Raw genomic sequence first — 13,667 nt, 5'->3', positions numbered from 1 at the left:
CCTTAACGAGATGAGAACCCCTCTTTAAGTGATGGCGCAGAAAGAAGCAACTTCAGGCTATTAATTGCTGTAAATAAACAGCAGCTCAGCTCAGTTTTGTGACAGCTTTTCTACCATCCACTTCCTGCAGCAGCAGGTGGTTCTTGTCTCCAGAATAATGAGAAACAAATTAATCTGTACTTGTCAACTATTCAACTAATTCAACAGCACTTATTTAAAACATTATCATTGTGAGAGGTCGTTTTAGGAAGGTGTGCTCTGTGAAAGATGCATACATATATGTCTGCCTTTAACAGACAGGCAGACAATGCTAATCTAAAGGCAGTTTCATATTCACATCAAAGTGAAAAGTTACAATTACTATCCAGGGTTGTAACTGGACAGTGCAACCCTGGACAGTACATTTTTGGATATCAGGGTATCCAAAAATGGATACCCTGATAGCCAGACAAGTTGTTATGTTGACAACTTGTTTGGCTGTCAAGGTGTCAACATAACAGACCAAATCTGAAGTGACATATAAAAGAAAAAGGGACACAGTGTTTGCCACTAATTTCTAAGACTATGATAACCAGATAACAAGGCCAGAAAAAGTTTTCATTAAAAAAAAGAAAAAAATAGCTGAGGTGAGGGAAGTAAGTCAGTCTTGCAAGTTTGATGTTGACAACCCTAAAATGTAAACGTGATGGAAAGCTGTGTGTTGTGGTTCAGTAAACAACAACAAAAAGGAATCCACACAGATCAGGAGTTTAAATTAGCTAATCAACCGCCACTGAGTCGACCACAGCGATCATTTATTAATAATCACAAAATAAACATCAAGCCTGAAAACATTAAACTGTAATGGATTGAATGTTCTGATCTTTGTGAAGGAAATGTTTGTGTTATTTGGTGTAGATGATACATTAGTGGCTTTGTTGTCCATAAGTTGTTATGACAATAAATGTGTGCTGCATAGTGAACAACAAGAAAAAAAGAAGGATATGAGTAGGTCTTCGGTGTTCTTTAACGGTTTTTCTGCATTATTGTTCCCTTTGCTGAACTGTGCAGTGCAGAATAATCTCTCCAGCGATTTGCACATGCACAAAATTTCCAGATATAAATAACAGCGTGCAACATATCTACAAGTAAGTCCACGTCTTTCGACAGAAACTTTCCTCTATGGATAACGTTGATTTTCCTCCAGACGTTTTTAGCCATTTGGCATCCTTTGTAGGTATGTGGTGAAGATTCATATAAATGTACTCAATTCCTCAATGCTCCTCAAAAGTATTCATGTCACATATGGATACAAAAGCTGAATGGTGGAAACAGAGTAGTGGAAGCGAAATATAAACATTGCAGACTGAGCTCATTTCCCTATTAAAAGCAGTGACTAACTCCAGACCAATCACGTAACATGTCACACAGAGCTGTGTGAGAAATAGTTCAACCTGGGTCTGCTGTTGAAAAGGGGAGGAGGGCCCCTCACAATTTTCTCCATGCATCAGTGAGAGCTGATTTTCACGCTTCGGATGAATGGATAAGCTCAGAACCTGTGTGTCTGTTCATGTGGGTGAATTATTGTCCTTGTGGAGGAACACTGGTTTAATTTTCCAGTTGCAACTTCATGACCAGTAATTCATTGTATGAGTACATTTTCCACAAAATTATGGTATTGTAAAATACATTTTTGGGATTGTATATTGATATTCTTTGAAAACATATGAGTTTTCCAGTTGTTGCACAACCAGCTGTGTTTGTGCTTTAATGTGTCACAGGCAAAGTGTTTGACTTCCACAAAAATGTCTTCTACATGTGCCATAAAACCTGAGAGGTGATATGAATAGTGGCTCATCAACATAGCTGCTACAGCTCCAGGCATGATTTAGCTAACCACATGACCAATAACGGTTTGGTTCTCCGGAGTCATGTCAACACATGTCTAACTATTTTCAAGCAAACAGCATTAAATAGTGGCTGGAACAAATCAAACATAAAGCCTTACTAACATAAATAGAGCAATCACAACCGCAACAATAAATATGACAACCAGGCTGAAGTGTGTACATTTGTTTACACACACACGCGCATATAGACGTACCATTTAAACCCCTGTGAGGACCGCCATTATCATCAATAATCTTATTTATGGCACTCCTTCTCAGCAGTGGGAGAAAGATAGTGAAGCTGCTTTCATAAAGTCTATAATGGGTCCCTAATGGATTTGTCAAATTGACTAGGGAGGAGATGAGCTGCTTGGAGGGAGGGAAATGGGTCCAAAGCGGTCTTTAATGAGTGTATGTGTGAGAACACACATGTGTGTTTCTTCTGTTTAACACAACCTACATATCCGGCATGTGAAACTTGTACAGGCCTCGCAAATGTAATGATGCCACCATGAACCATTGTACATTCTTCAGTTAGCAAAGTCCAACATCAACATTGTTTTGGATTCAATTGGACAGAATTGTGAAAGTGATTAATTGTGAAAGTGCATTCATCATTATAGATAAAAATCATTTGGTGTGTGTCTCTGCCAGTGTCGTCCATTCAAATGACTGAATGAAAAATATGGAGCTAAATTAGCTGTAAAATTTGTTCAAAAGAAAAAAAAAGAAATAGAAAAAGATTTGAAATAGGAAAAAAGTGTGCACACCTACTTTTCAGACTGAATATTTTTTGTTTTTTTTCTTATTACTTGGGGCCACAAAGTACATATTTGTACTAACAGTGTATCGCCGCTTATATACAGTGAACCCTCGCTATGACACGGTTCACCTTTCACAGCTACGCTGCTTTGTGAAAATTTTTTTATGCAGTTTTTTTTCACGGTGCATTGTGTTCTGTGCGTTTCTTCTCTACCTGTGTGCCAAAAATGTTATGGTATTTAAATATACGTCTACAGCTTGGCAAATTTTGGCAAATATTTTTGCCCAGAAGAAAAAAGAGCGACAACTACCACCGATAACTACAACCTTCTCTCGAAAAAAATCCCACCTGCACCACAGGCTTCAGAAGAAAAAGACAATAGAGAGCGAAGTCAGGCTGCAGGGTTACAGTCAGAGCACAGTGAAATTTGCAAAAATAACTAATATTGTAGTTATTTGTAAGATAGTGTTCTCTTTGTTAAAAAAAATGCTTGGGTCTGAGAACTGTTTTTGTTGTTTGGATTCAATGCAGAGTATTTAATTATGCTTTATGATAATTGTAAAAAATTACTTCATGGATTTTGCCTGTCACTGGTTCTTTTCGGAACGCAACCCCCTCGAAAAACCAGGGTTCACTGCACAGCTAAGTCCTTGTAACAGTTCCTTTGCTAGCTTTAACTTAGCTTCTTTTGTGAAAATTTTTTAAATAATGGGTAATTTTTCTTCCATGTCCCAATTATACTCTGCTTTATACTGATGTATTAATAGAGCTCAGTAAATACAGTTAAATGCTACAATGTGAATATACTGAACAGTAAGGATTTCCTAGGTTTCTTCAGTTTCTTCCTTAACACTAGCACGCTTAGCCATATAAAAGATTAAATTATCCGGTATTGTTGAAGTCTTAATAATTCATGAGAAGTTGGAGATATTAGTGATGAAAGTGCTTCACATCCTCACAGTGTGCTCAGTGTCAGGACAAGCTCTCATACATGACTCTGGGCTGTCACACAGACTGTTGTTCAAGTTTGCAGACTCAGCTTCGTCTCCTTTTGAAGTGTAATTACACTCTTCATCTGAGGCACCTAACACACACCAGGGATCATGTCAAAAGCATTCAGATACTTGAAGGCAACATTGTTTCCTCTACAGAAAAGAACACATTGACATTTTCTGACAATCTAACCTGAAAAGCGTTCCTGGAAATGTTCTGATCACTTCACTTCAAGAGCTTCTTGTTGAAATAATAGAAGAGACCCAATGAATTTAATCTTTGTTCTTTATAGCCAAGTCTTCAAGAGTAGATGCTTAGACTCACAAAACTGACTCAATGCAATAATTAAACAGCATTAAGAAAACATTTCTCCGCATTACAGTTTTAGAGGTCTTAAGAAACTGTTATTTATGTCCCTTTATAAACTTTTTCTCTGTTTGCGGTCCAGTATATCCATATTTGTGCATAGTCTTAAGACTGAAACCAACATTTTCAGCATTTTACACGTGCAAATATCCTATTACTCAGAGAAGTACCAGGACAGTAAAGTACTTCTACCTGGTAAAGTCCAAGTCAACTCAATTCTGCTTGTTTTTATTACGCTTCCCGTTCTGACCTTGTATCAAAAACGCAATGAAGTGTGGCTATGTTAAAAACTTAACTCCAACATTAGATTTTCGTGGTACACCAGAGTTGCAGCTAATGCATAATATATGTTGGTACCAGGTTTTTGTGGCGCACAATATACATCTAAACCATCTCTCACCATTAAGTTGTCATCATTTTGCTTTATCCAAAACCACATCAGCAGACATCCAAAAAGTCAATAACATTTTGTCAATCTGTACCTGTGCATGTTATTCATTGAAAGAATATTGGTTTCTCAAGGATGAAAATAGCACAACAGTGTCAAATTCAAACAGCACCTCTGTCTAAAACTAATGTTATTTCATACGTTTTTAATATTTTAAAGTATTTTGCTAATCTTCATGTCCACCTACAAAGATGTCAATTGCAGGTATAAGTTGGCTTGTTCCTTTCAAATAAATTTTTCTCAAATCATTTTAGAAAATCAAAAAAAAATTAAATCTGGAGTACAAGAACTCTACATTTAAAAACTGAAGACACCAGAAAATGTAAAAATGTAAACTAAAATTAGATTTTGCTGCTACTTTTCTACAAAATTCTTTGGCACGAAACATTTTTTGTATGACACACAAAAAAAGAAAAGTGGTACGATACTGATATATTCCTCTTTCTAGGAGAATACATTATAACATGTATGTAACAGTGTAAGTAGAACAGACGCTGGTCCACAAAGCAGATTTAAAATTGGTGAATAGTTATTGCCGTGGCCATATTTGTCCACCAATCCCTTGATATGCGTGAGGATGGCTATGATATCTGCTCTGCGGCTGCCGTGTCCCACTCCAATGAACTTTGCCAATGAAGCACTTTAAAGCCAGGCAGGATTTGAACAAAAGTGCCTCTATCAGATATGACAAGTGTCCTATCAGTGCACCACAGCAGTTCAGGAAGCCGCTTCGGCACCATGCTCAGTCAGCAGAACCATGTCAGTTCACTGCACAAACATAACAAAGCCATGGCTACAGTGACAGTCTGCAACAGCACAAGCCAAACATGTCACCCAATCCCTCCAGCTTCTGTCTCCGTCGGCCTTGGCAGCCGTCCACAAGAGACTGGAGATAATTAGTAGCGCTTATTAGCCCAGCAGCCGAGCGGTGTTTGCAGACTGATGCTGTGGTCATAACCAGAGGGGCTCTTACGGAGGAACCATGTTAAACCTCTCGTTCTATTGGATCATTCATGTTTTTAAATCAGGAAATTCCAAACTCAAAATTATGCTCATCATTTAAAAGTCACAAGAAAAAATATCTAATCATAAATTTCTACTGGAACATTAAACATTATATTTTGTCATAGTTTCATGTTTTCATTTGGAAAACCGACATTATCTCTCTGCTTCTCTGATTGTTTTGTAGGTTTCATTCATTTCTTCTCTAAAACTGTTCAGTTAAATGTCAGAATCCTTCCTATATTCTCAGATTTCTTTGATAATCAGTCCCAACTGATAGCAGCTGACGGCTCAGATTGGAACCTTGCAGTAGGTTTTTCTCCACTATGCTGATTGAGAATGCAGCATTCTGCTTTCTTTTGCTCTTAATATTAATGGTCTTTACCAAACTTTTCTTTTCATTTTATCTCTAGTTTGAACCAAAAGAGAAGAACATTTTGAATTGTTTCAGGCTTTAGATAAACATGTCAGGAGTCTTGAGATTTATGCTGTTATTGTTAAAAAAATACTGCAGTGTTATATATTTTATTCAAAATACTGTCACTTTATCGTGAGTTATATGCAGAACCACAATCACAAAGTTGCTTCCTGGAGGCATGGCCTGTGTTAAGGTTTGAAGTTCTGTCTCCGTCAGGAAAATGTTGGTGGCAGTGTGGGAAACGTTGAACACATACTGCAATGCTGTGCAAATTTGTTACAATCAGTTTTTCCAGGGACACTGGTGTGTTTTGTTGACATAAGCAGGCTTCATCAGTGAATGTTTGGTTTTGAAAACCAATCACACACAAAGAATATCAATGAAGTTTTAAAAAAGCTTTCAGTTCCTGTGGTCCCTGAATGCAACAGTGTTTTCCAGCTCATACCCACACACGCACATCTATCACTCATTGGCCCACGCTAAAACAGGGCCAAACGTTTCCTAAAAAAATGAATAAATACATAAATAAACAAATACATTTGAATCTGAAAACAATTTTTTTTCAGTTGCAAATATTTTTTTCAGTTGCAAATATTTTCTGTTTTCAGTTTCAAAATAATTTGTCAGTTTTTTATTTATTTATTTATTTAGCAAACTTTATGATTCCAATTTAGCTCCATACATAAATGCATACTTTCCAAAAAAAGGGATTCCAAAACATCTGCTTCCTTAACTGCAACATTCATAAGTATCCTTGCTTTTCCCAGTGCTGAGCACGGATCACTCTGGAGTCAGAAACATATTCTGGCCACAGCTCAATTTGTCCGTTAACTAAAGGTCATGTCGAGTGTGTTTTACCAACCAGTCGGTACTTCAGAGTTCATTTGCTGCCTCTTACCTCTACCCTGCAGCTCACACTGACTCAGCGTTTTAAAAGCAGGCGGAGAAAATCAGCATGGATGGTGAGTGGTGGTTCTACCCTACTGACAATTTACCATGAAGCAAAAATGCATGTTTGCAACTTTTTTTAAGAACTAGAAATACTCTAACTGTATCACATAGTTCCAAGTGTTTAAAATAAGCATCTGTATCAGATGTTCTTCATGAGCTGGATGAAAATTTACAATTTATGTCATTTTGAGGTGGTAAAAATCAAACATGTCTGAGATAATATGTAAACATCACACTGCCTGGCCCTCAACAACAGCAACATTAGCTTAGAAGGCTGTTTAGAGAAAACTGCTGACCATTCCAACTCTTAGAGAGCTACAGACAAAACTCTACAAGTCATGCAAATGACGATTTTCATAGTTCAGATCAAAATATGTTTATCAGTGGGACAAGAATCCATCTCCATTCTGAGTAGAGTGGTTGGACATTCCCATCATGTACATAATTGTTTGACCAAATGAAAGTGGTGTCTTCAAGCATCTGGGAAAGGTTTCCAGGAATCAGGATGAACCAGAGCAGCAGATCCATGATTCTCTTCCTGACTGGACAGATTTCTGCTGACTTTGTCATCATGTCAAACCAGAAAACAAAGTTTCTTCTTCAAACAAGTATATGAGCATTACTGCCACCAAATGGCAAAGATGGTGTACCACATGACAGGAAATAAACACATAAAAAACAACAACAAAACAAACAAACAAACAAAAAAAAAACAGTCAAAGCTCCTTATTAATATCAATGAATAAATAGTTTCTGCCTTGCCTGCACACTAAACTCATCTTATTCCCACTTGATTCCTGTCAAGACAATGTTTGCTGACTTAACAATTATTTTCATTTTACCATTTTTGGATTTGACATCAGAAGTAACATTAATGACTCCAGCATTAAGGGTAACGAGTCCTTTTTGTCTCCTACCATGATGTGGACTTCTGGACTTCATCTTCAGCTGATACTTGATTTTTTTGTTCCTTCCAAGTTTCTAAAATTTTCTGATTTCTCGCCTTACTACTTCTGGATAAGAAACTTTCTCCTTTATTTTTGTCTCCTCTAATCTTTCTTTATAACTTCATAGGCAATTTTATAACTTTATAGGCAACACTGTGATGTTGTGATGTCCTCCACATTCACCACCACGTCTTGCACACCTTCTTATTCCTTTGGAATATTTTGCCAAATGCAAATATTTTATTTTTTTCTCCTAAATTCATATATTTACACTTAATGGTTATTTTGTAAGCGTGTGAATCAGAAGTCAAATTCTTTGTTTGCAAACAATCTGGCCAACAAAGCTGATTCTGATGAAACTCCCTGATTGTTTGCAGCTCTCTGGATCTCCCTTACATTGAAGAAGCCATGATTAATAATTAATGGTTTTCCCCAAAATTATTCTCTTTATTGTTTTTTTTGTTTTGTTGTTGTTTTACATCTGTAGTTAGAATACATCACCACTTGCAAACTCTTTTGAAACCAGTAAAAGCCAGTAAGTTTTGTTAGTTGATGGAATAATATGATCATGAACTTTATTTAAAAAGGGACAATACACTGTTCCAACATAAATGTCACCATTTGATGAACTGAACCATTTTATAACAAAAACTAATTTTCATCTGCAGTCCCTTGACGGGCTACAAAAATGGATATACAATTCACTGATAAAATAGACTAAATGTAACACTATAAGTTGCTTTCACACATTCTTAGTCATTTAATCACTACCTCACATGCACAGGAATACAGTTAATGTCTACATACCTGAGCAGTTTTAAACAATATATATTTATTTTAAAATTAGATTTGAAAACTCTCAGCAGAGAGCTGCTGCTCCTCACATTATCAGTGTGTTCCTCTGAGTAGTAGCCATAGTAACAGAAAAGGCTGCTTGTCCAGTAAGAGGACAGCAAAATGGGAGGGTACAATCTCTCACGGATGATATTCTCATAGATCGTCTGCCTCTAAGCGGCAAGAATTATGAATGACATAAAATACATTTTTCTCTGATTTGGCAGGATTACTTATGTTTGTCTTCTGGACAAACAGTAGGTTATGTTTGTTCATTTGTATAAATATGTATGTATGTATTCTTTATTTAACCAGAAAACATAACTCTGAGATTAAAAATCTAAAACATAAAACTTGTGAACAACTCGTAAGGAGCCATGAGGCTCTCCCGCTAAAGCAGGAAGAGGGAGGAGCAAGACCCAGTAGCTTTGACACCGAGTTCTAGCAGATAAAAAGTTCTACCTCTACTATGTGCAAGTTTTTATAAAATGTTCAGAAAAAAATATTTATCGTCTCAAATCAAATACGACTGAAGGTTCTGTTTTTCAGGTCTTTATTTTCAGAAAGATTTAAAGGAAGTTGTTTTCTTAAAAAAAAGAACTTCACTTCAATATTATCATCTATGAAGACAAAGAAACAAAATTCACAGAGCTAGAAACACACACCAATACACACAACCTGGGTATCAGCTTGCCTTTGTGCAGAGAGGAGTGGTGAGAGACATTCTTATCAATACTTGATGATAATATAGAAGATGGGACATTTTTCCTCCCACAGTGCAAGTAGATAAAGTGCTGGACTCTGTAAGATACGGAGCCAGAGAGCAGCCGCCTGCCCTCCTTCTCTAACTGACACCCACCTTTTCTTTCTCCCTTTTCCCCTTTGTTGTTTGAAAGACACATCAGATTGTGTTGCAGAGGAGAATGCTACCAGAAGACAGGCGATACCATGTCTGCTTTCAGGTAAAGAATGTCAGATAATATTAAAAAAACGAGACGGAGGGAGGGGGCAACAGAGTAAAAAGTGTCTGCCATGTCTGACACTGATTTGTATCAGGTACAAATCAGTTCAGAATCCAAGATGTCTTCATGTAACATTTTGTAGAGAATTAGCATCTGACATACTTTTGGAGAAAACCTACATGGTTTTCTCCTTTACTCGCCATGGGAAAAAGTGGCACATCACACTGCAGACTGCTGGTGATGATACATAAATGTATGTGTTTTTAAACTGCACAACAATCACCATGACTATAAAAGTATCCATGCAATAACCTTATAAGTTAGACTAGACCACCACTCATGTGCTCTCTGTCTGTGCAGCTGTGCTCCCACATTTTCATATTCTGAGAGAACAGTACATTTTGAGTTGTTTTATTTTTGAATAAATTACTGTTCTCATGGGGAGATTTGTTCAGTAAATTTTTATTTATACTGTAATGTCACGACTTGAAAATTATACTGACTATAATTTTCATTGTCCATTTAAGAAAATCTGAGAATGAGTATGTCAATGTTTGGGTACAGCTCTATTTCACAAATATCAGCAGATGTTTCAATTTTAGAAAGGGACATGAAAGGTTAAAAACAGCTCAGGATGTGTGTATTGATCATTCCAGGTTCTGCACAACAAAAGATGAACCTGGTGAATGGACAGAGAGCAATGATGAGGTCAAATGGGGTAATAGCTGATGACCTGATAGAAACCCAGAATTTCTGGGTTTTCTTAAAAACTGTCAGGTTATATTTATTCACCTTGGTCACAAAAATGTCACTAAAAAACAAAAGAAAATCTATATTCTATCATAAATTACTATCTTGGCAATAGGTTATGGCCAGGTAGCTTTTACTTCTTGAATTTTTCTGAATTAAATCAATAATCATTTTGGATGTGACACAAAACAAACTAAGACAAAGTTAAAGTAAATACAAATTTACTTTCCCAGTAATGTCAGAAAGTGTGGTGGAAGTTTTGAGGCAGGACGCTGGAGTCCCAGGTCGATGATGATTTAATGAAGAAAAAAGGCACAAAAATCTATAATAGTCCAAAACCAAGGCTGCACTGCTGAGTGGAAACCAGGGTTCAACACAGGTAGTGACAAGGCGAACGAATGGACTGACACAGACATCCAACAAGGACCCAACGAGGAACAAAGGACACATGTGGGATTAAATACACAGGGTAATCACAGAGAGGAGACACACCTCAGAGTAATCAAGGGGAGACAGGACAACTTGAAGACTCAGAGACACAGAAAACTCAAAATAAACAGAGAAAAACACAGAATATGAAGAGTAATCAGTTATTACAAATCTATTGATTACTGAAACTAGACTAGATTAAGAAAAGTGTGTTACGTTTCACATCAAACAACTTTCAACAGACAAAGTCAATATGACTAACTGTCATGTTTCAGAAATATATCCATAGAAATGTTGGAATGGTCTGGAAGTAATAAGGTCTGATTGTGACACAACACTAAAAATGTGGGTATCCACAATTAATTAATCAGTTTTACACAGTCAGGTTGCTTTTTTTCCCTGAATAAATAAAATCCTCATTTGAAAGCTTCTTTGTGTTTTCCCAGGTTTTCTTTTTGATATTCAAATTAGTCTGATGATCTGAAACGCTATGGCTAAATCCATAGAGAGCAGTCACTTTTTCACAGCCTAACTTTTATCAATGTTATCCTTTCTTCTTTGTTGTTGTTAAATGAATGAGTAAGTGTTTGATGTACAAAGGAGTCCCAACCACAGATCTACACACCGACAGAGAGAGGGAAACAGCAATACCTGCAGCCTGCAGCCACAGCACCTGTTCAAGCCCAAACCCAACAACTCAGTGTTGGCACTTGAGGTTTGTGCATACTACCTGAAGAATGCAAACCAAGACAAAATCAGAGCAGAAAAGCAACTCTGTATTACAGCTTTGCTTTGTGGAATAAACACTGCATGTTACTATTTACATCCGAAAACTTTGCACATGCGCGTAATACTGGAGGGCAAAAAGGCTATTCCTTTACTTGCCATCCATGGCTGAAACTGCCATGGTGGAGCAATTCCATTAGCAAAGTCAAACCTGGAGATGCACGTCATTAACTTACTGTAGTGCACCACAAAGGGAAAATAACATTGAAGAACAACTCAAAACCACTTGTATTCTTATTTTCTCTGTGCTGGCTAGCTACTCTCAGACCCGTTGCCATAGCGCCTGATTGACAACAGCTCCATTTGCTGACCGAGCAGAGATTACTTGAAAGTGTATCTGGATTCAGTACTAATAAGCACAACATATTTCCTGCACAAAGAACAGAAAAATCCCTCTGTAATGTTGACAATGTGGCAGGAAGACCAGTGGGATTCATGGTTGTCCTCCTGCTGGAGGGCAGGATTGTGTGTGTGTGCGTGTGTGTGTGTGTGTGTGTACGTGTGTGTGTGACATCACTTTGAAACGTGTTCATAGATGAAGTCTTCAGGCAATGGACGACAGCACTGGATAGCTTAATCGTGTTGCATGGCAACCAGTCCATTTACAACTTCCTCAACTACTCTAACTTTTGGAAATATTTTTATGTTTTTTGAGTTTCAGTATTTTGAGTTTTACTTATTAAATATGAACAAGTTGGTGCATTTGTATTGACCGGACTCCCAAAAGAGAAAGAAGACCCCAGCTGGCGTACTGAACGCTCTACAACGGGGTAACCAGGAGGCACAAAGATGGTCAGAGGAAAGAAACTACATACCTAAACAATAAACTGTCAAGAAATATAAATGGCCTGCATGCAAAGTCATTTGCCCACATCACACCTTTGAGATGTTAGCAAACCCAGTCTGTGCATTTACCTTGTAAAAGCTGAGCTGGTTCAACACCCAGGTGGTTGCCTCCGTCTTTGTGAGTGTGTCTGTGTCAATGAGGGGGCAGCAGAGAATAAAAGCTGTCCTATTTGCTTCTCTTCTGTTCTCCAGCCACTGTCTGCATCTCTCAGGCAACAATCCCACAGCCAACAGGGAGAGCAGCCTTCTGTTTTACCTGACACACTGACTTCTACAAAGCAAACTGGTTACTTGTGAGACTGCTTGTCCACTCCTTTACCTTTAGCTTGTTTACCTGTCTTCAGTAGCTGCCTGCCGTCAGAGCTCACCTTTACACCTGTCAGTGTAACCTGGCTGTAATTTAGTTGAGCTGTCTACCTGCAAGCTGCTAGCTTCTCGCTCTTTCTCTCTCCCTCCCTCCCTTTCTTTTTTCTTTCTTTCTTTGTGTGTGTGCTGACATGAGAATAGTCCTTCCTCCTTTCTTACCTGGACTCACCTAACCTGTTTTGCAGTGTTTCTTGCACGTTGTGTTGGTGATTAACACTGATCTGCTCATTCATGCAGGAATTTGAATAAGTAACTGTGACCTAATTCAGGCACACAAAAGCAGAAAGAAAGTGCACCTGCTTTTTCCCCCCTGGCTTAACACAAACGAACATGAACTATAAACATATTTTAGTCTAAGCACAAGAAAATAACTAAGTAGACTGCTTCTGTAAGATTTAGGAGGAACAACAGCAGTTACTGGTGATTAAATGCTGAAAATAAGTTGGTCATCTCAACAAAATCTCCATGTCCATACGTTATAATCACAAAGAAGAAGGTTGTCCAGGTGCAACTGGGTATAGTTCAAAGACCATCTCCAAAGTATATTTTATAATTTTTTCAAAAATAAGTTTAGAATGCTATGGGGAATTACAACACCACAAAAAATCTCCATGTGAGATTATACAAGTTAGCTTATCAAATTTAGTTTCTTTTTATAACATTTATTCACAGCAAACGTCATCTCAAAGAAATTCACTAAAAATGTTTCAATTCAATTTCACATACATTCCAATCGATCCTATATGAAATAGTACAGAATGCTCAATTAATTATTCATAGTACAATAAAAAGTTTCAACACAGCAGTTGCATTAAATTATTGATTTAAATGTTCATGGCAGGACAGTTAAATAAGAAATTAATTGTTTATGCAGTAAGTCATTCAACATCATGGCAGGGATGGGTGTAAAAATAAACAGTTACATGATATATATTCAT

The 13,667-nt window shown here is 37.3% G+C and overlaps 1 protein-coding gene across 1 annotated transcript in view; it reads right to left on the bottom strand.

Moving 5' to 3' along the window:
• Nucleotides 1-12,855, bottom strand: part of LOC129379684 (inactive N-acetylated-alpha-linked acidic dipeptidase-like protein 2) — a 312,373-nt gene extending 299,518 nt beyond the window's left edge. Inside the window, exon 1 of the mRNA XM_055060485.1 lies at nt 12,433-12,855. The gene's annotated coding sequence lies outside the window, so the exon portion shown is untranslated. The remainder of the gene's footprint in view (nt 1-12,432) is intronic.
• Nucleotides 12,856-13,667: the final 812 nt, after the last annotated feature.

Source organism: Poeciliopsis prolifica, unplaced genomic scaffold, assembly GCF_027474105.1.
Source record: "Poeciliopsis prolifica strain line A6 unplaced genomic scaffold, Auburn_PproV2 SCAFFOLD060, whole genome shotgun sequence".
NCBI classification, from domain to species: domain Eukaryota; kingdom Metazoa; phylum Chordata; class Actinopteri; order Cyprinodontiformes; family Poeciliidae; genus Poeciliopsis; species Poeciliopsis prolifica.
This window is presented reverse-complemented; position numbering and strand designations above follow the sequence as displayed.